This window comes from Scyliorhinus torazame, chromosome 3 (genome assembly GCF_047496885.1).
Source record: "Scyliorhinus torazame isolate Kashiwa2021f chromosome 3, sScyTor2.1, whole genome shotgun sequence".
Classification (NCBI taxonomy): domain Eukaryota; kingdom Metazoa; phylum Chordata; class Chondrichthyes; order Carcharhiniformes; family Scyliorhinidae; genus Scyliorhinus; species Scyliorhinus torazame.
In genome coordinates, this window is record NC_092709.1 from 315,744,824 (window position 1) to 315,769,230 (window position 24,407).

The following is a 24,407-nucleotide window of genomic DNA, read 5'->3' on the forward strand; positions in this document are numbered from 1 at the left end:
TTTTGCTCTTATCTGAGGGTAAATCATGTGATTTACAGTTATGCCTGAGTTCTTGTTACCAGGCTTGGTAACATCACCCAAAACAAGTGTGAAGTCAGCTCTGGTTGTGTGTCGTGGGAAATTAAGTTGCTCCTATGTAAAGTCCATTGGTAGTTTGGGCCTGGGGGTAATGGGTAGGGGCATCAATCCCACAGCGGGCCGGCATGAGCTGACAGTATACCGCATTGGTGAATGTTTATTGCAGAATGCAATCCTCTAGTGATATTATCCAACTGTAAAATAGCAGTGAAATTTTTTGTTGGTGTTATTAACATAGCATCAAATTGCAGTGCCACTATTTGATGCTTCAGCTGTTTGAAGAATGAATGATATGTCTGCGAACTTGCATTGCAAGTAAAACCACAATCTTTGATATGCACTGTTCTGCCGAGGACCAACTATATAATTCACAACTAGAGCCCTGAACCCTAGCTCTTCACAAGAACCTGCTTCTCACAGACAGCTGGTTTACAGAATTCATTTGAAGTTTGATGAAGAGAAACTTGCATTTTAACTCTTATTGTTTCAAACATGATTTAAGATAAAATGTTGAAATATTTTTTGTGATGCAGGCTGAAATGTCTGCTTCTGACGCACCCACATTTTGAAGAATTGAATTAAAAAAAAAAAAATGATTCACTTAATGTAAGGTGCCACTCCAATGTGTTTGTTTTAAGGTCCAGGAGTCACAGATTACCCAAAATAGGGAGTCGAGAATTCATCAGCGATTTTAAGGTAGTTTATTAAGCAACAGTGTAGACATGACGCATAAACTAAATGGATGGGAAAAGCATACGACATATGACGGGTGAGATTGGTTTACTGATCCTGGAGGACGAATAGATGGGTGGCGTAGAGTGTGTGGGACTCTGCAGCCTTTTGCCCAGTAGCTGCATGTTTGGAAGCTCTTTCGCTGGTCTTCTGCCATACACACTGTATGACTGCTGGAGCTGTAATTACAATGTCGTAAAAGTGAGGTAATCATTGATTTGCAGGTGAAGCGTTCTGCTATTAGATTTTGAGATGAGAGCAATTTACTTGTTCACAGAGGGGAGGCAGTGGCGTAGCAGCATTGTCACTGGACTAGTAAACCAGAAACCCAGACTGATGCTCTGAGGACCCTGGTTCGAATCTCGCCACGGCGATTCAATAAAAACCTGGAATTAAAAGTCTAATGATGACTATGAAACCATTGCCGATTGTTGTAAAATCCCATCTGGTTCACTCTGTCCTTTAGGGAAGGAAATCTGCCATTCTTACCTGATCTTACCTCCATCTGACTCCAGACCCACAGCAACTCTTAACTGCCCCCTCAAGGGCAATTAGGATTGGGAAATAAATGCTGGCCCAGCCAGCGACACCCATGTCCCATGAACGAATAAAAAAGGATAGCTATATAATGAAATATTGTTTAAGTTTGAAGGACCCCAGGGGAGGGGGGTCGGTGTAGATCATTTATGAGGGGTAGTGTGTTTGATCCTGGTTAAATAAGTCAAGGGACATCTTGTAAGAAGAGACAAAAGAATGCCTTCTGCTTTGGGTCCAGATGATATAGTTAATGGGAGGAGCCAGGTCTATCTGATGAGTCAGTAGGTCCAAGAACTGTAATCTGAACCGAGGTGTTTCAGTTTATTTATGAACGGTTCTCTCTCCAACGATTCTGCACAGAGAAAAACAAGTAAAACCCTGGTTGTTAACTTTATTCCTCAGTGTCATTTAATATATATTGGTTTCCTTAATTGGAATATAGTGGCAGGTTTAGGAAGCAAGTTAAGGTTTCTTCTTTTACTTAAGAACTGTTGTAAGTGTTAATTGTAAAGCTATTTCTTTTTTGCTAATGTGTTTAATTCTGTGGTTCAATTAAAATTTGTTTGAACATAAAGATACATATTGGTCAGACTTATCACTCCTGTGGTGCAGTAACAGTTTCTCACAGTTTTACAAATTGAAAATAGTTAGGTTCTTATTCGGAATCCTAACAGAATAGATCTAACACCCCTGCATTAGAATAACATCACATCATATTTTTACCGAAATCATTTATTCTGGAAGTCGACAGACTCATTTCAACTTTCATTTTGGTGGGAAAAGTAGCCAGAATCCGAAAAACGATACTCCAGAAAGATCAGCAATAAGGAGGCCGAGCACGGCTGAATCTTTTATATTATTATTGGGCAGCAAATACTGAAAAAATACTTGGATGGTATGGAGAGTCAGACAAAATATGGGTACAGATGGAATCAGGCTCATGTAGGGGGTCAGGACATTGAGCGTTAGTAACAGCTGTCTTACCCTTTTCTCCCGGTAAAAAGTCTAGAAATCGGGGAGTAACCTCCATGTTAAAATATGGAGACAAGTTCGGCAACACTTCAAACTGAGTGCAATGTCAAATTTGATGTCAATTTGTACTAACCATATGTTGAATCGAAGAAACTTGTCAGCAGATTCCGGAAATGGGAGGAGAAAGGGATAGTTATAATGAAAGATTTGTCTGTGGAAGGCCAATTTACAAGTTTTGAAGAATTAATAGCGAAATTTGGTCTTTCGGAAAATGGATAGCTTTGAATACTTACAGGTATGTAGCTTCACGAAAACAATGTTACAACCCTCCTTACTATTGGAGAAGATTATTTCATTAACAGGAAATAACATCATGGTGGGGCAGGCAATAAACAAAGAAATAACGGATGCATGTAGAAATGGTACAGCAGTTATCATGGGAGATTTTAATCTACATGTCGATTGGTTTAACCACGTCAGTCAAGGCAGCCTTGAGGAGGATTTTATAGAATGTATCCGCGATTGTTTCCTAGAGCAGTATGTAATGGAACCTATGAGGGAACAAGCGGTCCTAAATCTGGTCCTGTGTAATGAGACAGGATTGATTCATGATCTCAGAGTTAGGGATCCTCTCGGAAGGAGCTATCACAATATGGTGGAATTTAAAATACAGATGGAGGGTGAGAAGGCAAAATCAAACACAAGTGTTTTGTGTTTAAACAAAGGAGATTACAATGGGGTGAGAGAAGAACTAGCTAAGGTAGACCGGGAGCAAAGACTTTATGGTGAAACAGTTGAGGAACAGTGGAGAACCTGCCAAGCGATTTTTCACAGTGCTCAACAAAGGTTTATACCAACAAAAAGGAAGGACGGTAGAAAGAGGGAAAAGCGACCGTGGATATCTAAGGAAATAAGGGAGAGTATCAAATTGAAGGAAAAAGCATACAAAGTAGCAAAGATTAGTGGGAGACTAGAGGACTGGGAAATCTTTAGGGGGCAACAGAAAGCTACTAAAAAAGCTATAAAGAAGAGTAAGATAGATTATGAGAGTAAACTTACTCAGAATATAAAAACATAGTAAAAGTTTCTACAAATATATAAAACAAAAAAGAGTGGCTAAGGTAAATATTGGTCCTTTAGAGGATGATGAGGGAGATTTAATAATGGGAGATGAGGAAATGGCTGAGGAACTGAACAGGTTTTTTGGGTCGATCTTCACAGTGGAAGACACAAAAACATGCCAGTGACTGATGGAAATGAGGCTATGACAGGTGAGGACCTTGAGAGGATTGTTATCACTAAGGAGGTAGTGATGAGCAAGCTAATGGGGCTAAAAGTAGACAAGTCTCCTGGCCCTGATGGAATGCATCCCAGAGTGCTAAAAGAGATGGCTAGGGAAATTGCAAATGCACTAGTGGTCATTCACCAAAATTCACTAGACTCTGGGGTGGTCCCGGCGGATTGGAAATTAGCAAACCTGACACCACTGTTTAAAAAAGGAGGTAGGCAGAAAGCAGGTAATTATAGGCCAGTGAGCTTAACTTCGGTAGTAGGGAGGATGCTGGAATTTATCATCATGGAAGAAATAGCGAGGCATCTGGATGGAAATTGTCCCATTGGGCAGACGCAGCATGGGTTCATAAAGGGCAGGTCGTGCCTAACTAATTTCGTGGAATCTTTTGAGGACATTACCAGTGCGGTAGATAACGGGGAGCCAATGGATGTGGTATATCTGGATTTCCAGAAAGCCTTTGACAAGGTGCCACACAAAAGGTTGCTGCATAAGATAAAGATGCATGGCATTAAGGGGAAAGTAGTAGCATGGATAGAGGATTGGTTAATTAATCGAAAGCAAAGAGTGGGGATTAATGGGTGTTCCTCTGGTTGGCAATCAGTAGCTAGTGGTGTCCCTCAGGGATCGGTGTTGGGCCCACAATTGTTCACAATTTACATAGATGATTTGGAGTTGGGGACCAAGGGCAATGTGTCCAAGTTTGCAGACGACACTAAGATGAGTGGTAAAGCAAAGAGTGCAGAGGATACCGGAAGTCTGCAGAGGGATTTGGATAGGCTAAGTGAATGGGCTAGGGTCTGGCAGATGGAATATAATGTTGCCAGATGTGACGTTATCCATTTTGTTAGGAATAACAGCAAAAGGGATTATTATTTAAATGATAAAATATTAAAACATGCTGCTGTGTAGAGAGACCTGGGTGTGCTGGTGCATGAGGTGCACAAAGCTGGTTTACAGGTGCAACTGGTGATTAAGAAGGCAAATGGAATTTTGTCCTTCATTGCTAGAGGGGTGGAGTTTAAGACTAGGGAGGTTATGCTGCAATTGTATAAGGTGTTAGTGATGCCACACCTGGAGTAATGTGTTCAGTTTTGGTCTCCTTACTTGAGAAAGGACGTACTGGCACTGGAGGGTGTGCAGAGGAGATTCACTAGGTTAATCCCAGAGCTGAAGGGGTTGGATTATGAGGCGAGGTTGCGTAGACTGGGACTGTACTCGTTGGAATTTAGAAGGATGAGGGGGGATCTTATAGAAACATATAAAATTATGAAGGGAATAGATCGGATAGATGCGGGCAGGTTGTTTCCACTGGCGGGTGAAAGCAGAACTAGGGAGCATAGCATCAAAATAAGGGGAAGTAGATTTAGGACTGAGTTTAGGAGGAACTTCTTCGCCCAAAGGGTTGTGAATCTATGGAATTCCTTGCCCAGTGAAGCAGTTGAGGCTCCTTCATTAAATGTTTTTAAGATAAAGATAGATAGTTTTTTGAAGAATAAAGGGATATTAAGGGTTCTGGTGTTCAGGCCGGAAAGTGGAGTTGAGTCCACAAAAGATCAGCCATGATCTCATTGAATGGCGGAGCAGGCTCGAGGGGCCAGGTGGCCTACTCCTGCTCCTAGTTCTTATGTTCTTATGTATAACATTTTAAAAAACTGAATAAAACTATTTTAGAAAAGAATAACGTCTAATGCTAGTCAAGGAGTTGAGATCAGCAGAATTGGCCAGCAAGGTTGTTTACTTTTTAGAAGGACAGTTTGAATCTACAACATTACAGACAGGCTTTTGGGTGAAGGTTTAGTAATAAACTTACATAGGCAAGATCGGAATTTTAAAACAGTGTTCTGTGTACTGAATAACTGTGTAAGCAGTCTGTATCTGATTTGCGAGAAAGAATGGCTTTAGAAATCTCTTCCTGTGAGCTGTGTTAGAGCTGAGAGAACTATATCATGAGGAGATGTTCCTCCAGTTGTTTCTCTGGGGTAGATCGCTCCATGCATGAATCATGAATAAACAATTGTAACTTCTTCCTGGATCTCCTGTGTTTACTCCATGTCAATCATTGTTCAAATAGCTCTGGTCAATGATCTGAGGATAGGTACCAAAAGTGTCACCTCGCTCTTTGTCCATCACTTTAGCGCAATGTCACTTTTTAACTTTACTTCACGCTGGAAGCCATTTGTTAGCCTTTACGGGACACGTGTATGGAGAAGAGATTACAAGGGGACAAAATGGAAGCCTGAGCCAGGACACCTTGACATTCCTAGGGACTGTTCATGCTTTTTTCCACAGGAAAATATTTTCTGTTGGGTGGCCTCCTGCTATGCTTATTAACTCCATAAGTATGCTATAATATTCTGAAAATTAACATTTCTTCTGAAGGTCAGATTCTGTGGGGAAACAGAGCTAATGTTTCAGGTCTGTGACCTTTCACTGAGAAGTCACAAATGTATTGGATTTTCCACAAATGACAGAGGAAGGTGGGAAGAAGCAACATTCCATCATTTTCGGCTTTATTTCAGATTTCCAGCAGTTGCAGTATTTTGCTTTTGTACTAGTTTGGGGTAACTGAGTCATGATATTCAATCTTGAAGGGAGATAATTGAGAGTTAACCTTATACAGATATATAAGATAGTAAATTGTGTAGAAAAGGTAAGTTCTGAATATTATCTCAAATTTAAATCAAGATAGTAAGCCTAACTGATGTAGGTAAATTCAGGACTGCTATAAAAAAATAGTTTTAATTCAGTGAGCAACCAACACATGAAATAGATTTCTTGTTAAAACATTTTACCACGAAAAAGATTATATCCATTGCTGCTCCATAATAACCCTAAAAAGATTATGGTGGATTGCTTCTTCATAAATCGTTATCTTTATAACCAAGCGTAAACCATTAGAGTCAATTAAGGGTCAACAATCTGGTGCAGGACCGGAGTTAGGAATTAGCTATTGTTCGTAGAGTCCCTTCTCATTAAAAACACAGTTGATTGCTGCTATGGGTGTTCTGACATTAGACGATGGTAAGGTAGTGTGAAGGTATACCTCATGGAATCTAGCTTGTGGATATCTTTGTGAGGAGCTGTCAATTATACAATTATATGTCGATTATATCTCTCAAAGCAAAGTTACAGAATGTTTGGCAAAAGCTAGTTCCTTATGGATAGTTAAACTACAATGGATGAAATGTCTTCCTTCTCCATACTTTACACTATTTTATAGAAACTGAGGGGTTGAGTTTCATCGCCCACTGTCAGGACTGAAAGCATTAGCCAACCATCCTTTGGCAGGCAGCAGAACACCCGGCTGGCAATGAGACAAAGTAAAGACAAAGAACAAAGGGGAAGGTCTATTAATACCCATCCCTAGTTGCCATAGAAGGTGGTAGTGTATTTTCAGCTTGAGCTAATTGGAATCTGCAAAACAAAATGTAACCTCTGCGCCCACCATCCAATTGAGGGTGACGACCCACCCGGCGCAGAAGCGAGTTCCTAAAACAGGAAAAAGCCGGCGCAGTTGGAATTTTCTTTTATTCGTTCATGAAATGTGGGCATTGCTGGCTGGGCCAGAATTTATTGTCCACCCCAGAGAGCATTTCAGAGTCAACCACATTGCTGTGGACCTGGAGTCATAGTTCTAGCAAGGTCTCCGCCAAGCTGTGTAACATGCGAAGTGCGAGAAACATATCCAGTAATATTCCTAAGACTGCGCATGCATACACTGAGCTAGTTTTGATAGGCACCAGTCAATCTTAAGTAATGTCCAATGTTTGATTAACAAATCATCCTCTTAGTAACAGACATTCATTTGAACAAACCAGGAGGCCTCAGCTGAGAATTAGAAGCCAATGAAAGTAAATGAGGGGTTAAACCAGAGATAAGAATTCCCTTAAAAGTAGGACCTCATGATCAAGGTCTTTATTCCTGAATTCTTGAATCATCTATTTGTTTGTTTGTGTTGAAGTGATTTCTTTTTGTGCTTAATGCTTTTTGCCCTGTGCTTAACTTATTTATGTATTGTTTGAATATTTTGTTTCTAAGTTTTTATTCAGTTCTTATTCAAGTGAGTAATTAACAATAATAAAGTCATATTTTTGACACCTCCCACCAACCGGACCACCGATTCTTATTAGAAGGTAAAATAAGATGGCCTCCTTCTGCACTGTAAAGTCTATGATAATCTTTTTTTAAAAATATATTTTATTCAAGATTTTTTGGCCAAACATAACAGTACATAGTTTTTCTTTTAAACAACAATAAAGCAATATAAATAACAGTGGCTAGTTTTAAACAAGTAAATAAATAATATATAAACAGAAACAAAAACAAAACTAAATGGCAACTGCCTTGTCAAAAATAGTTACTCTCCAAAGATACAATCCAACAGTCCAACATACATTACCTATAACAAATGTCTATACATATACAATGACATCCCTAAGAGCCCGCCCGGATCCTCCCCCCACCCCCCCCCCCCTCTCCCCCCCCCCCCCCACCCCACCCCCCTCCCCCCTGGGTTGCTGCTGTTGTCTTTCTTTCTTTTTCATTCCCTCTATCGTTCTGTGAGGTAGTCGACGAACGGTTGCCACCGCCTGGTGAACCCTTGAGCCGAACCCCTTAATACGAACCTGATCCGTTCTAACTTTATAAACCCTGCCATGTTGTTTATCCAGGTCTCCACGCCCGGGGGTTTGGCTTCCTTCCACATAAGCAATATCCTACGCCGGGCTACTAGGGACGCAAAGGCCAAAACATCAGCCTCTCTCGCCTCCTGCACTCCCGGCTCTTCTGCAACCCCGAATATAGCCAACCCCCAGCCTGGCTCGACCCGGACCCCCACCACCTTCGAAAGCACCTTCGCCACCCCCACCCAGAACCCCTGTAATGCTGGGCATGACCAGAACATGTGGGTGTGATTCGCTGGGCTTCTCGAGCATCTCCCACACCTATCCTCTACCCCGAAAAATGTACTGAGCCGTGCTCCAGTCATATGCGCCCTGTGTAGAACCTTGAATTGTATCAGGCTTAGCCTGGCACACGAGGACGACAAGTTTACCCTACGTAGGGCATCAGCCCACAGCCCCTCCTCAATCTCTTCCCCCAGCTCTTCTTCCCATTTCCCTTTCAGCTCATCTACCATGATCTCCCCCTCGTTCCTCATTTCCCTGTATATGTCCGACACCCTACCATCCCCCACCCATGTCTCTGAGATCACTCTATCCTGCACCTCCTGCGTCGGGAGCTGCGGGAATTCCCTCACCTGTTGCCTCACAAAAGCCCTCAGTTGCATATACCGAAATGCATTCCCTTGGGGCAACCCATATTTTTCCGTCAGCGCTCCCAGACTCGCAAACGTCCCATCTACGAACAGATCTCTCAATTGTACTACCCCAGCTTTTTGCCATGCTCCAAATCCCCCATCCATTCTCCCCGGAACAAACCTATGGTTATTTCTTATCGGGGGCCGCACCGAGGCTCCCGTCCCTCCCCTATGCCGTCTCCACTGCCCCCAAATTTTTTATGTTGCCACCACCACCGGGCTTGTAGTGTATTTCTTCGGTGAGAACGGCAACGGTGCCGTCACCATTGCTTGTAAGCTGGTCCTCTTGCAGGACGCCCTCTCCAATCTCTTCCACGCCGCTCCCTCCCCTTCTCCCATCCACTTACACACCATTGAAATATTGGCGGCCCAGTGATAATCATTTAGGCTCGGTAGTGCCAGCCCCCCCCCCCCCCCTATCCCTACTACGCTGCAAGAACCCCTCCTCACTCTCGGGGTCTTCCCGGCCCACACAAAACTCATAATGCTTTTCTCGATTCTCTTAAAAAAAGCCTTCGTGACCATCACCGGGAGGCACTGAAACACAAAGAGGAATCTCGGGAGAACCACCATTTTAACCGCCTGCACCCTACCTGCCAGTGACAGGGACACCATGTCCCATCTCTTGAAATTCTCCATCTGTTCCACCAATCGTGTTAAATTAAGCCGGTGCAAGGTTCCCCAATTCTTGGCTATCTGAATCCCCAAGTACCGGAAGTCTCTTGTTACCTTCCTCAGCGGTAAATCCTCTATTTCCCTGCTCTGCTCCCCCGGATGCACCACAAACAATTCACTTTTCCCCATGTTCAATTTATACCCCGAAAAATCCCCAAACTCCCCAAGTATCCGCATTATCTCTGGCATCCCCTCCACCGGGTCCGCCACATACAACAACAAATCATCCGCATACAAAGATACCCGGTGTTCTTCTCCTCCCCTAAACACTCCCCTCCACTTCCTGGAACCCCTCAGTGCTATGGCCAGGGGCTCAATCGCCAGTGCAAACAATAACGGAGACAGGGGACACCCCTGCCTCGTCCCTCTGTAAAGCCGGAAATAATCAGACCCCCGTCCATTCGTAACCACACTCGCCATCGGTGCCCTATACAGCAACTGTACCCATACGATATAGCCATCTCCAAAGCCAAATCTCCTCAGCACCTCCCACAGATAATCCCACTCCACTCTATCAAATGCTTTCTCGGCATCCATCGCCACCACTATCTCCGCTTCCCCCTCTGGCGGGGGCATCATCATTACCCCTAGCAACCTCCGTATGTTCGTGTTCAGCTGTCTCCCCTTCACAAACCCAGTTTGGTCCTCATGAACCACCCCCGGGACACAGTCCTCTATCCTCGTCGCCATTACCTTGGCCAGAATCTTAGCATCCACATTTAAAAGAGAAATGGGCTATAGGACCCGCATTGCAGCGGGTCTTTTTCCTTCTTTAGGAGGAGCGATATCGTTGCCTCTGACATAGTCGGGGGCAACTGCCCCCTTTCCCTAGCCTCATTAAAGGCTCTCGTCAGAAGCGGGGCCAGCAAGTCCATATACTTCCTATAAAATTCCACCGGGAATCCGTCTGGTCCCGGGGCCTTCCCCGCCTGCATGCTCCCAATCCCTTTCACTACCTCCTCCATCTCAATCTGTGCTCCCAGTCCCACCCTCTCCTGCTCCTCCACCTTAGGGAATTCCAGCTGATCCAGAAAGCACATCATTCTCTCCTTCCCTTCCGGGGGCTGAGCATTATATAATCTTTCGTAGAATGCCTTAAACACCCCATTCACTCTCTCCGTTCCCTGCACCATCTCTCCCTCCTCATCTCTCACCCCCCCTATCTCCCTCGCTGCTCCCCTCTTCCTCAGTTGGTGGGCCAGCAACCGGCTCGCCTTCTCCCCATATTCGTACTGTACACCCTGTGCCTTCCTCCATTGTGCCTCTGCATTACCCGTAGTCAACAAGTCAAATTCTACATGTAGCCTTTGCCTTTCCCTGTACAGTCCCTCCTCCGGTGACTCCGCATATTTTCTGTCCACCCTCAAAAGTTCTTTCAGCAACCGCTCCCTTTCCCTACCCTCCTGCTTTCCTTTATGTGCCCTGATAGATATCAGCTCCCCTCTAACCACTGCCTTCAATGCCTCCCAGACCACTCCCACCTGAACCTCCCCATTGTCATTAAGGTCCAAGTACCTTTCAATACACCCCCTCACCCTTAAACATACCCCCTCATCTGCCAATAATCCCATGTCCATTCTCCAGGGCGGGTGCTGTTCTTTTTCCTCCCCTATCCCCAGGTCCACCCAATGTGGAGCGTGGTCCGAGATAGCTATAGCCGTGTACTCCGTCCCTGTCACCTTCGGGATCAGCGCCCTTCCCAAAACAAAAAAGTCTATCCGTGAATATACTTTATGGACATAGGAGAAAAACGAGAACTACTTACTCCTAGGCCTGCTAAATCTCCAGGGGTCTACTCCTCCCATCTGCTCCATAAAGTCCTTGAGCACCCTAGCTGCAGCCGGCCTCCTCCCGGTCCTGGACCTCGATCTGTCCAGCCCTGGGTCCAGCACCGTATTGAAGTCTCCCCCCATTACCAACTTTCCCGCCTCTAGGCCCGGGATACGTTCCAACATACGCCTCATAAAATTGGCATCATCCCAGTTCGGGGCATATACGTTCACTAGAACCACCGCCTCCCCTTGCAATCTGCCACTCACCATCACGTATCTACCCCCACTATCCGCCACTATGGTCTTTGCCTCAAACAGTACCCGTTTCCCCACTAATATAGCCGCCCCCCTGTTCTTTGCGTCTAACCCCGAATGAAACACCTGCCCCACCCCTCCTTTGCGTAGTCTGACCTGGTCTATCAGTTTCAAATGCGTCTCCTGCAACATAACCACATCTGCCTTTAATTTTTTTAGGTGTGCGAGTACCCGTGCCCTTTTAATCGGCCCGTTCAGCCCTCTCACATTCCACGTGATCAGCCGGGTTGGGGGGCTCTTTACCCCCCCCCCCTTGTCGACTAGCCATCCTCTTTTTAAATCCAGCTCCTCACCCGGTTCCCACGTAGCCGTATCTCCCCCCGACGGCGCCCTCCCGCCTCGACCACCCCACCCCGTACCATCTCCCCCTTCTCCCCAGCAGCAGCAACCCAGTTGACCCCCCCCCCCGCTAGATGTTTTCTAGCGTAATTGCACCCCCCATGTTTCTCCCAGAAGTCAGCAAACTCTGGCTGACCTCGGCTTCCCCCCATGACCTCGGCCCCCACTGTGCGAGGCCCCCTCCTTCCTGCTTCCCTGTTCCCGCCATGATTACCATAGCGCGGGAACAAAGCCCGCGTTTCCCACTTGACCCCACCCCTAATGGCCGGCGCCCACAATTCCTCATCCTCCCCCCTCCCCCACGACATGGGGAAGAGAGAAAAGTTACAGGGTCGCAAGATTAACAACTTGAGAGATCATCCCTTCCCCCTTTTTTCCCCCCCTTCACCCCACGTAATCACCCCACCACTTTGTCCCAAACGTTCTTTTTCTGGCCCGCCTATTCCAGCTTCTCCTCCACAATAAATGTCCACGCCTCTTCTGCCGTTTCAAAGTAGTGGTGCTTCCCTTGGTGTGTGACCCACAGTCTCGCCAGTTGCAACATTCCGAATTTGACCTTTTTGTGAAGCACCGCCTTGGCCCGATTAAAACTTGCCACCTCCGCACTCCAATCTTGATATACGCGGATCACCGCGTTCTCCCACCTACTGCTCCGAGTCTTCTTCGCCCATCTGAGGACCATCTCTTTGTCATTATATCGGAGAAATCTCACCACTATGGCTCGAGGTATTTCTCCAGCCCTCGGTTTTCGCGTCATAACTCGATAAACTCCCTCCACCTCCAACGGGCCCGTCGAGGCCTCCGATCCCATTAACGAGTGAAGCATCGTGCTCACATATGCCCCGACGTCCGCCCCTTCTGCACCTTCGGGAAGACCAAGAATCCTTAAATTCTTCCTCCTCGCATTATTCTCCAGCACCTCCAGCCTTTCCACACACCTTTTGTGTTGTGCCTTGTGCACCTCTGTCTTCACCACCAGGCCCTGTATTTCGTCTTCATTTTCAGCGGCCTTTGCCTTCACGACCCGAAGCTCCTGCTCCTGGGTCTTTTGCTCCTCCTTTAGCCCTTCAATCGCCTGTAATATCGGGGCCAGCAGCTCCTTCTTCATCTCCTTTTTAAGTTCTTCCACACAGCGCCGCAGGAACTCTTGTTGGTCAGGGCCCCATACTAGACGGCCACCTTCCGACGCCATCTTGCTTTGTGCTTGCCTTCCTTGCCGCTGCTCTAGAGGATCCTCCGCAATCCGGCCACTTTCCTCTCCTTTTTCCATCCGTGTCCAATTGGAATTCCCTTCTGGTTTACCGCAGTGTTTTTAGCCGTTAAAATTGCCGTTGGGGCTCCTATTAAGAGCCCAAAAGTCCGTTCCACCGGGAGCTGCCGAAACGTGCGACTTAGCTGGTCATCGCCGCACCCGGAAGTCTTCAATTCTATGATAATCTAAGAGCCTCACACCATTTAGTTCCAGATCCGCAGCAATGTAGTTTATTCTTAATTCCCCCTCTGAAATGTCCAAGCAAACCACTCCGTTCAAGGACAACTAAGGATGGGTAACAGATGTTGTCCAGCAATGCCCATATCCCATCAAAGAATAAAGAAAGAAAAATTCAGCCCATCCTGTCTGGGCTGGCTCTCTGAAGGAGCAATGCGCCATTTTCCAACCTTCTCTCTGTAGCCCTGCACATTAATCCTTTGCAGATAATAGTCTAATTCCCCCAAGTACCTTGATTGAACGTGCCTTCATCACACTCTCTAGCCGTGCATTCCAGATCCCAACCACTCACCGCATGAAAAGGTTTTGCCTCATATCTCAATTGCTTCTTTTGCAGAGAACATCTCCCCAGTATGCTGGCTGATATTCATTACTGAACACCACTATATGCAGATTTATCTCATTGTTGGTTATGGGGGTTTCTGTGCACAATTTGGCTGCTTTGTTTCCTACGCAACAACAGTAACCACACTTCAGAAGCACCTGATGTGCTACATAATACTTTGTTACATCCTGAGGTGCCAAATAAATGCAAGTCCTCATATTTATTGAAAGATAAGGAACTGTATTAGGAAGTTCAGGCTGGTTACAAAATTGTATGCAAAAACATGAAATTACCTTTTTTTTAAATGGAGTAATGTAACCTGTATTCATAGAATCCCTACAGTATAGAAGGAGCAGCCGGAGGAAACCCACGCAGATAGGGGGAGAGCGTAGAAACTCCACACAGTCACCCAAGGCCAAATCGAACCCTGGTCTCTGGCACTGTGAGGTAGCAGTGCTAACCACTGTGCCACCGTGTCACCCTGTTCCAAGAAAGACGAGGTGCACAGCAAGGGTGCAGAACATAGTGGCATGGCCCACTGTTACAGTGCCTATGGATTCTTGCCTCATAACACATCCATTACATGCTGTTGGTTCATTTCACAGAGATCTGAATGGATGTTTTTGCCAGCTCAGCCAAGGTGCTTTTGGTTTTCTGGAAGCAATACACCTTAAAGCTATCAACCATGCCACTATACGGCACAAGTCTGGGGGCGTTGGTAACAGCGCCTCTGCCGTTCTCGCCGGTGCGGAACTCCACCTGTCCAGTGGTGGTGGCGGCCCTGAGAGTCTGGGGGCAGTGGAGGAGACATGTGGAGCAGAAGGGGCATCGGTATGGTCCCCAATCTGCGATAATCACCGGTTTGCCCCAGGGAGGATGGACGGGGGGTTCCGAGTTTGGCGGAGAGCGGGGATTGAGAGGATGGGTGACTTGTTTATAGAAGGAAGCTTCCCTAGTATGAGGGCGCTGGAGGAGAAGTTTGCATTGGCGGGGGGGAATGAATTTCGATATTTACAGGTGCGGGACTTTCTGGGGAGGCAGGTACCAACATTCCTACTCCTGCCGCTAAGGGGGATTCAGGATAGGGTGGTCTCTAGAGGATGGATAGGGGAGGGGAGCGTCTCGGACACATATAAAGAGCTTATGGGTTCGGAGGAGACGCAGACCGAGGAGCTGAAGCAAAAGTGGGAGGAGGAGCTGGGGAGAGAGATAGAGGAGGGCCTCTGGGCGGACGCGTTGGGTAGAGTCAACGCAACCGCAACATGTGCCTGGCTCAGCCTGATCCAATTTAAGGTCGTTCACCGGGCTCACATGACAGTGACCCGGATGAGCAGATTCTTTGGGTGGAGAATAGGTGTGCGAAGTATGCGGGGGGGGAGGGGGGGGGGGGCAGCGAACCATGTCCATATGTTTTGGGCATGTCCAGAATTGAGGGGATTTTGGCAGGGGTTTGCCAACGCCATGTCCACGGTATTAAATACAAAAGTGGCAATGAGTCCGGAGGTGGTGATTTTTGGGGTGTCACAGGATCCGGGTTTCCAGGAGGAGAAAGAGGCGGATGTTCTGGCCTTTGCTTCCCTGGGAGCCCGGAGGCAGATATTACTAGCATGGAGGGGCTCAAAGCCCCCGAAATCGGAGACCTGGCTTTCGGACATGGCTGACTTCCTCTGCCTGGAGAAAATTAAGTTCCCCATGAGAGGGTCTCTGTTCGAGTTCGCCCGGAGGTGGCAACCATTCGTCGACTTCCTCGCAGAGAATTAGTCATCAGCAGAAGGGGGGTGGGGGTTGGGGGGCGGGGGGGGGGGGGGGTTGGGGGGGGGTTAGGTTAGCATAGATTAGGGGGGTAAACAATAGTAGGACCTGAGGGACTGGGAGGCGGTATTTGCACTATGTTAATATTTTCCTTGTTATGTACATTGTTGATTTTGTTGTTGTTACAAAGCCAAAGAAATACCTCAATAAAATGTTTATTAAAAAAAAAACCATGCCACTATAATCTCACCATTTCATTTTTTTAAAATTAGAATACCCCTGTTCACAAAGTTTTTCACCCAAAACGTGTCAGTGTTGAATGAGAAGCGCAACATGAAATTCTGATTGTTAGAATGCAGACTGGGACTTTCCAGATCTCTTGGCCTGTTTACTGAGCCAGCAGCCAGTAGCTGCAAGAAACCTACTGAATGGTTATTTTAAATAAAGATTACTGGATTCTCTTTGAAAAATATACAGCAAAGCAGTGACAGGATCAATATTGCAATGTTAATATTTTTCCTTACCAGGCTCTCTGCATTTCCCCCTCCCTTGCTTGCGTTACAGATCTCCGTACTTATCAAGGATGACATCTGACCACAGGTGCTGGTTTCCACACGCTCAGATGCAACAGCTTTCAAGCTTTACATTTCTTACATGTATCATGAGAGCTACAGACAGGCGTCCCCATGGTTTATATCGCAAGTGAAACAAACAGGTTTCATCATTGTCTAACATTCAGAGATAACAAGAAAACTGGCAGTAATTGACTCACATGTTCTAGATGGCACAAGGGGAGAGGCAATATTAGATTTAGTTATGAGTAATGAGCCAAATTTAATTAATAGCCTAACTGTGCGTGATTATTTATCAAATAGTGATCACAACATGATTGAATTCAGCGTAGTATTTCAAAGTGAAAAGCACAATTCAGATCTCAGAATTTTAGACTTGGGTAAGGCTGACTTTAACGGGATGAGACAGATTGTCCACGGTAAACTGGGGAGATCTCTTAATGGGGCAAACGACTGAAAATCAGTGGGGAATATTTAAAGAAACATTTAACGAGATACTGATACAGAGAGGAAAAGGCTCCACTTCACGAATAAAACAGCCATGGACAACTAAAGAGGTTAGGGACAGAATTAAACTAAAAGAAAGGGCTTACAAAAATGCAAAACATAGAACAGATCCAGATGAATGAAGATAGATTCAAAGACCAGCAAAAGGTCACAAAGCAGCTTATAAGAACTACTAAAAGGGATCATGAAAGGAAACTTTCAAGGGACATCAAAATAAATAAGAAGTAATTTAATGGTTATATGAAGGGAAAACGGATGGCCAAGAAAATGTAGGCCCATTAAAAGCTGAAAATTTAGATATTTTCGGTGATAAACGTGAAATGGTAGACATGTTGAACAATTACTTTGCTTCAGTAATTACACTTGAAAAGGAGGATAACTTGCCAGAAGTCCTGAAAAAAATCAGTAGTCGATAGACTGGGACTTATTGCAATTAAAGTAAGTACAGCATCAGTAACTAGGAAATTAATGGAACTAAAGAGTAACAAATTCACAGGACCTGACGGTTTCCATCCGAGGGTGTTAATGGAAGCAAGGAAGCACATTGTCGATGCCATAACTATAATCTTTCAGGCTTCCCTAGATTTAGGGGTAGTTCCTCTGGATTGGAAAATTGCACACCACGTTTTAAGAAGGGTAAAAGGGGAAAACTAGGGAATTACAGACCAGTTCGCCTAACATCGGTGGTAGGGAAATTACTGGAGTTTATTATCAGGGACAGGGTAACAGCACTTCAAAAAAATGTTGTTGATTGGGGAGAGCCAGCATAGATTCATGAAGGGCAGGTCTGACTAATCTTATTCAATTTCTTGAAGAGGTAACTAAGGTAGTGGGAGAGGAATGTCTATGGATGCCATTTATATGGACTTGCAGAAGGCATTTTCATATAATTTACAGTGCAGAAGGAGGCCATTCGGCCCATCGGGTCTGCACCGGCTCTTGGAAAGAGCACCCTACCCAAGGCCACACCTCCAACCTATCCCCATAACCCAGTAACCCCACCCAACACTAAGGGCAATTTTACACTAAGGACAATTTATCACGGCCAATCCACCTAACCTGCACATCTTTGGACTGTGGGAGGAAACCGGAGCACCCGGAGGAAACCCACGCACACACAGGGAGAACGTGCAGACTCCGCACAGACAGTGACCCAACCTGGGACCCTGGAGCTGTGAAGCAATTGTGCTAACCACTATGCTACCATGCTCCCCCCATTTGATAAAGCCCCACACAAGAGACTTAACTAAGGTGGAGGCCAACAGAGTTGAGGGCAAATTATTGACATGGTTAGGAAATTGGTTGAGTGGCAGACGCAGAGAGTGGAGATAATGGGCAATTACTCTAATTGGCAGGAGATGATTAGTGATGTACCACAAGGATCTGTGATGGGGCCTCAATAATTCACACTACTATGAATGACTTGAATGATGGCATTGAAAGTCGTATTTCCAAATTTGCTGATGATACAAAGGTAGGTGGCATTGCAGATAGCCCAGATGATAGCATAAAATTGCAAGGAGATGTTGACAGACGAGGTGAATGGGTAAAATTTTAGGCAATGGGATTCATTGTAAAGTGTGAGGATATCCATTTTGGACCAAAAAAGGATAGAGTAGAGTACTTTCTAAATGGAAAGGGGTTAGATACAACAGATATCCAATGAGACTTGGGGGTTCGGTTGCATAGTTCCTTAAAATGCCAGGAACAAGTGCAGAAAATAATCAAAAAAGCTAATGGCCTTTATATCTAGAGGATTGGAATATAAAGACACAGAAGTTATGCTTCAGATATACAAAACCCTGGTTAGACCCCATTTTGAGTATTGTGAGCGGTTGTGGGCACCTCACCTGAGGAAGGATATTTTGACCTCGGAGGGAGTGCAACGTAGGTTCACAAAAATTATACCTGGATTGCATGGATTGAGTTATGAGGAGAGATTACACAATTTAGGCCTGTTTGTGCTAGAATTTAAACGGTTAAGAGTGATCGGATCAAATTATTTCAGATATTAACAGGGAACAATGGGGTAGATCGAGATAAACTATTTCCACTGGTCGGAGATTCTAAAACTAGGGGGTATAGCTTAAAAATTAGGGCCAGACCGTTCAGGAGAGATGTTCGGAAGAATTCTTCACACACAGGATGGTGGAGTTTTGGAACTCGCTCCCACAAACAACGGTTGAAGCTAGATCAGCTGCTAATTTTAAATCTGAGATAGACAGATTTTTGTTGAGCAAAGATATTCAGGGATATGGGCCAATGGCAGGTATAGGGAGTTAGGCCACAGGTCAGCCATGATCTCATTGCACAGCGGGACAAGGCTCGAGGGGCTGAATGGCCTACTCCTGTTCCGAAGTTCCTAAGTACTTGACAGTTTCTGTGAACATCAGAGGTGTGAGCTGGAGTAGCCATAGAACCCCTCGGGTCTGCGCCGCCATTCAATAAGATCATTTTTGCACTTCTACATCAACTCCACTTTCCCATCCCACCCCCATACCACTTGACCCACTCAGTACCCAAAAATATATCAATCACAGACTTCAATGAGCTTATCAACAGACACCCCTCTGGGCTAGGCAGTTACAAATAAAGGCAACCATGCCTGGTTGGATTCCGTTGTCCGCAGTGGATGAAATGCAGACATGTTAGCATGGTACATTGCGCTGTGCCCAACCATGCCCAGTGGGCTACACAGTAGCCCTTTCCCCCTAATGTTGCCCTCCGTCCTGCCACCACCCTCCTCCCCCATCCCACGCTCACACCCGACCGTTTCCAATGGTACTCTGCCCTCCGCACCGCACCCCTGGCCCCATTGGGGCTCGGCACTGCAGAGGACTCTGGCCCTGCTGCTCGTGGTGTCGTTAGCTGGCACTACCCATGCCAGCGGTACGATCCCTGGCCCCCATCCGGTGCATTCCTGTAGGGGCTACCGTGGGCATTGCCCTTGGGTGGGCCACGTGATGCCCTGCTGGTGGGTGGCGCCTGGTTGTAGGGGTGAGGGGGTTGGTGGTGTGGGGGTAGTGATTTTGGGGGTGGTCAGGTGGGGGATGGGGGTGGCTGAGGGAGTGGTGTGGTGGAAGGTTGGGGCTGGGTCGGGTGGGGGTGGGCGAAGGAGTGGTGTGATTGAAGGTTGGGGCTGGGTGCGGTGGGTGATGGGGTGGGCACGCATATGGCTGGTGTGTCTTTGCGCAACCAAGGGCCACGGAGGGTGAGCAGTGGGGTGTGCAGCATGTCAGCTGCCTCGCAGGCTGCGGCAATGGCAGTCTGTGCCGGAACACCCCGGTCCCGTGGGGGGTCACCACGACCCCACCGTCCATCTGGTCACCCTGGTCACACCCCACTGCCCCCCCCCCTTGGCCTGCCAGTGGCAGGACCGGCAGCCCACTGTCATGCATGTCCTACCTCCTCTCTCTCCCTCATCATCCATGGCTCCTGTTTCCCGGATTATAAAACCACAAGTGGAACTCACCATCGGTAAATCCCCCTAGTGGAGGTGGAACATCGCGGAGGCCCCGGAGAATGCTGGGTCTGGCTTGCTAATGATATGCCAATGGCGTTTGATGTGCGTGCAGAGTAGAACGTATTGACATCGTTGTTGAGGCACTGGAGTAGAATAATCGGTTGGGCGCCTGGCGCCAGCCACAGTTTTCGCCTCAGGCACGATTCTCCGCCCAATCACTTGTCTCGATTCCGTTGTCGGCCAACGGAGAATCCCGCCCGAGGCCTATGATCCCTCGAGTTTCAAAGAATCATAGAATCCCAACAGTGCAGAAGGAGGCTATTCGACACATCGTGTCTGCACCGACCTACTGAAAGAGCACCGTACCTAGGCCCACATACCACCCTATCCCGTGATCCCACCTAACGGTTTGGACTCGAAGGAGCAATTTATCACGGCCAATCCACCTAACCTGCACATCTTTGGACTGCAGGAGGAAACCGAAGCACCCGGAGGAAACCCACGCACACACGGGGAGAAAGTGGAAAGACCTAGCTGATTGTTGGGAAGTATGTCTCCCGGGATGTTTATTTGCTGTAAACTGTTTTTATACATGTTTGTAATAAAATACATTTAAAAAAAAGAAAGTGGAAACACCACACAGAAAGTGGCCCAAGGTCAGAACCGAACCCGGGTCACTGGTGCTGTGAGGCATCAGTGCTAACTACTGTGCCACCCATGAATGAGAGGTGTTCTCATTGAAACATCTGAAATTCTTGAATTCCTAAATTATTTTGTTCCCTTTAAAGGACTTCAATTTTAATGCATGTTGTTGCTGAAGGAAAAGACACTCCACAGGCAGGGCTATGACTTTGTCTCTGCTAGCACAGAGTAGCAAGTAAACTGTGCACTGCTGCACAACCACAAGCAAAAGAATCGTGCCTGAAGATCAAGGATTCTCATTTCTAGCTTGATCAAATGTAGTTTCTTAGCTCCATACTGTGCAATGTTTTGCAGATCAAAGTACTAACCTTCCCGCAGACCGAGTGCACCTCACCGTTTTGGTGAATATCGGTACCTCAAGAGTTAGCTCATTAGAGCCCCTATATTATAGAACTATAGAATTTCTACAGTGCCATTCGGCCCATTGAATCTGCACCGACCCGCCGAAAGAATACCACCTCGGCCCACTCCCCCGCCCTATCCCCGCAGCCCCATCTAACCTGCACACCTTTGCATTTACCTGCTCATTTATAATTAATTGCTCAATCTAATATGGTTCATTGGCTTTCTCAAGAATTAAGCACACAGTCGTAACTATTATTATCAATCATTTCACATTAACTTCACATTAACACTTATATATTAAAGTTCTTGAACTTGAGGGGTATAGCTGGTCATTGTTGAATTCTGAAGAATGTACAGAAGGGGAACAACGTTGTCCATTTTCTTTCTGGATAGGGCACATAAACATGAGATAGAAACATAGAAACAGAAATGAGGAGCCCGGAGTAGGTCATTCAGCCCTTCGAGCCTGCTCTGCCATGCATCATGATCATAGCTGATCATCCAACTCATTAGCCTGCTCCCGCCTTCCCTCCATATCCTTTGATCCCAAGAGCTACATTGAACTCCTTCTTGGAAACATACAATATTTTGACCTCAACTACGTTCTGCAGTAGCAAGTTCCACAGGCTCACCACTCTCTGGGTGGAGAAATTTCTCCTCATCTCTGTCCAAAATGGTTTACCCTGTTTCCTCAGACTGTGACCCCTGGTTCCAGAGACCCTGCCAACAGGAACATCCTTGCTGCAACTGCACTGTTTAGTCCTGTTAGAATTTTATAAGTTTCTGTGAGATCCCCGCTTATTCTTCTAAACTCCAGCAAATACAATCCTTTTATTTATTTTTTTTACAAATGAAATGAAATGAAATGAAATGAAAATCGCTTATTGTCACAAGTAGGCTTCAAATGAAGTTACTGTGAAAAGCCCCTAGTCGCCACATTCCGGCGCCTGTTCGGGGAGGCTGGTACGGGACATTTAGAGTACCCAATTCATTTTTCCAATTAAGGGGCAATTTTAGTGTGGCCAATCCGCCTATCCTGCACATCTTTGGGTTGTGGGGGCGAAACCCACACAAACACAGGGAGAATGTGCAAATTCCACACGGACAGTGACCCAGAGCCGGGATCGAACCTTGGACACCCAGGTCTCATTGCACACTCCCCTCTCTCAATCTATAGCCATTCAGATATTAATCTGCCTTCCTACCAAAGTGGATATGCTCATATTTATCCACATTGTACTGTATCTGCCATACATTAGCAAACTCATTCAGCTTGTCAGGGCAGCACGGTAGCACAGTGGTTAGCACTGTGGCTTCACAGCGCCAGGGTCCCAGGTTCGATTCTGGCTTGGGTCACTGTCTGTGCAGAGTCTGCACGTTCTCCTCGTGTGGATTTCCTCCGGGTGCTCCAGTTTCCTCCCACAAGTCCCAAAAGAGGTTCTGTTAGCTCATTTGGACATTCTGAATTCTCACTCTGTGTGCCCAAACAAGTGCCGGAATGTGGCGACTAGGGAATTTTGACAGTAACTTCATTGCAGTGTTAATGTAAACCCACTTGTGACAATAATAAACATTATTATTTAAAAAAAATTATTATTATAACATCACTTGTCCCGTTCCCATTATTTTTCACTGAGGTCCTGTTTGATTCTGGTTCTTAATTTTTCTGCCTATCATTTTTTCTATTCCCCTTTCTTCTTTTGTTGTTGTCCATGTTTCCCCCTCCTCTGACTCCTTGTATAGGTTTCTATCTCACTGCAATATTAGTTTGAACCCTCCCCAACCACTCTAGTAAATACACACCCGAGGACATTGATTAGTAAGCACGCAAATGACACCAAGGTTGGTGGAGTTTCAGACGGTGTTGAGGATTGTCCGACATAGACATTTCTCTGGAGACTTGTCCAGAGAAATGGCAAATGGAGTTTAATCCGGACAAATGTGAGGTATAAGGGAAATACACAGTAAATGGTAAAACTCTCAGGAATATAGAAAGTCAGACAGATCTGGGCGTGCAGGTCCACAGATCTTTAAAGGTGGCAACACAAGTGGACAAGGTAGTCAAGAAAGCATACGGAATGCTTGCCTTCATTGGACGGGGAATCGAGTATAAAAACTGGCAAGTCATGCTACAGTTGTATAGAAACTTGGTAAGGCTGCACTTGAAATATTGCTCACAATTTTGCTCACCACACTATCAGAAGGATATGGAGTCTTTGGAGCGGGTGCAGAGGAGGTTGTTGCCTGATCTGGAGAGTGTTAGCCATGTGGAGAGGCTGGCGAGAGGCTGTTTTCATTAGAATGAGGTTGAGGGGTGACCTCACAAAGGTCTTCAAGGTTATGAGGGGGCATGGATAGAGTGGATGGACAAGCACTCTTTCCCAGGGTGGAAGGGTCAGTCACCAGGGGGGGCATTGGTTTAAGGCCCATGGGGCAAAGTTTAGAGGAGATATGCGAGGCAGATTTTGTATGTAGAGGGTGGTGAGTGCCAGGAACACGTTGCCAGGAGAGGTTGTGGAAGCAGGTACATTAACTGCGTTCAAGAGGCATCTTGCAAATACATGGATAGGATGGGTAAAGAGGGGTACGGCACAAGAAAGCGCTGAGGGTTTGGGCCAAGGGTGGTATCATGGCTGGTACAGGCTTGGAGGGCTGAAGGCCCTGTCCCTGTACTGTATTGTTCTTTGACATCAGTCCTGGTCTTGCCCAGGTGTAACCCGTCTAATTTGTACTGGTCCCACCTACCCCAGAACAGGTCCCAATGCCCCAGGAATCTGAAACCTTCCCCCTCACACCATCTCTTCAGCCATCTATTGATCTCATATATCTTGCTATTTCTACTCTGACTAGTATGTGGCACTGGCAGTAATCCTGTGATCACTACTTTTGAGGTTCTACTTTTCATCCTATTCCTAACTCCCTATATTGTGTTTTTAGGACTTTATCGCTTTTTTTTTTACCTATGTGTTGTTTGTGTCAATGTGTACCATGACCACTGGCTGTTCACCCTCCCCCTCCAGAATATCCCTAGCACCAGGGAGCCGACATACCATCCTGGAGTCTTGTTTGCAGCCACAGAACACCTATCTGTTCCCATTATAAGAACATAAGAACTAGGAGCAGGAGTAGGCCATCTGGCCCCTCGAGCCTGCTCCGCCATTTAATGAGATCACTGCTGATCTTTGTGGACTCAGCTCCACTCTCTGGCCTGTACACCATAT

At 46.2% G+C, this 24,407-nt stretch overlaps 1 long non-coding RNA gene across 1 annotated transcript; it reads right to left on the reverse strand.

Annotated features, from left to right (window-relative positions):
* Positions 1–764: 764 nt before the first annotated feature.
* On the reverse strand, positions 765–23,424 carry LOC140409625 (uncharacterized). Its single transcript, XR_011940443.1, has 2 exons — positions 23,377–23,424; positions 765–989 (listed from the first exon to the last, which is right to left on the reverse strand). It is a non-coding gene; the product is annotated as an uncharacterized lncRNA (long non-coding RNA).
* Positions 23,425–24,407: the final 983 nt, after the last annotated feature.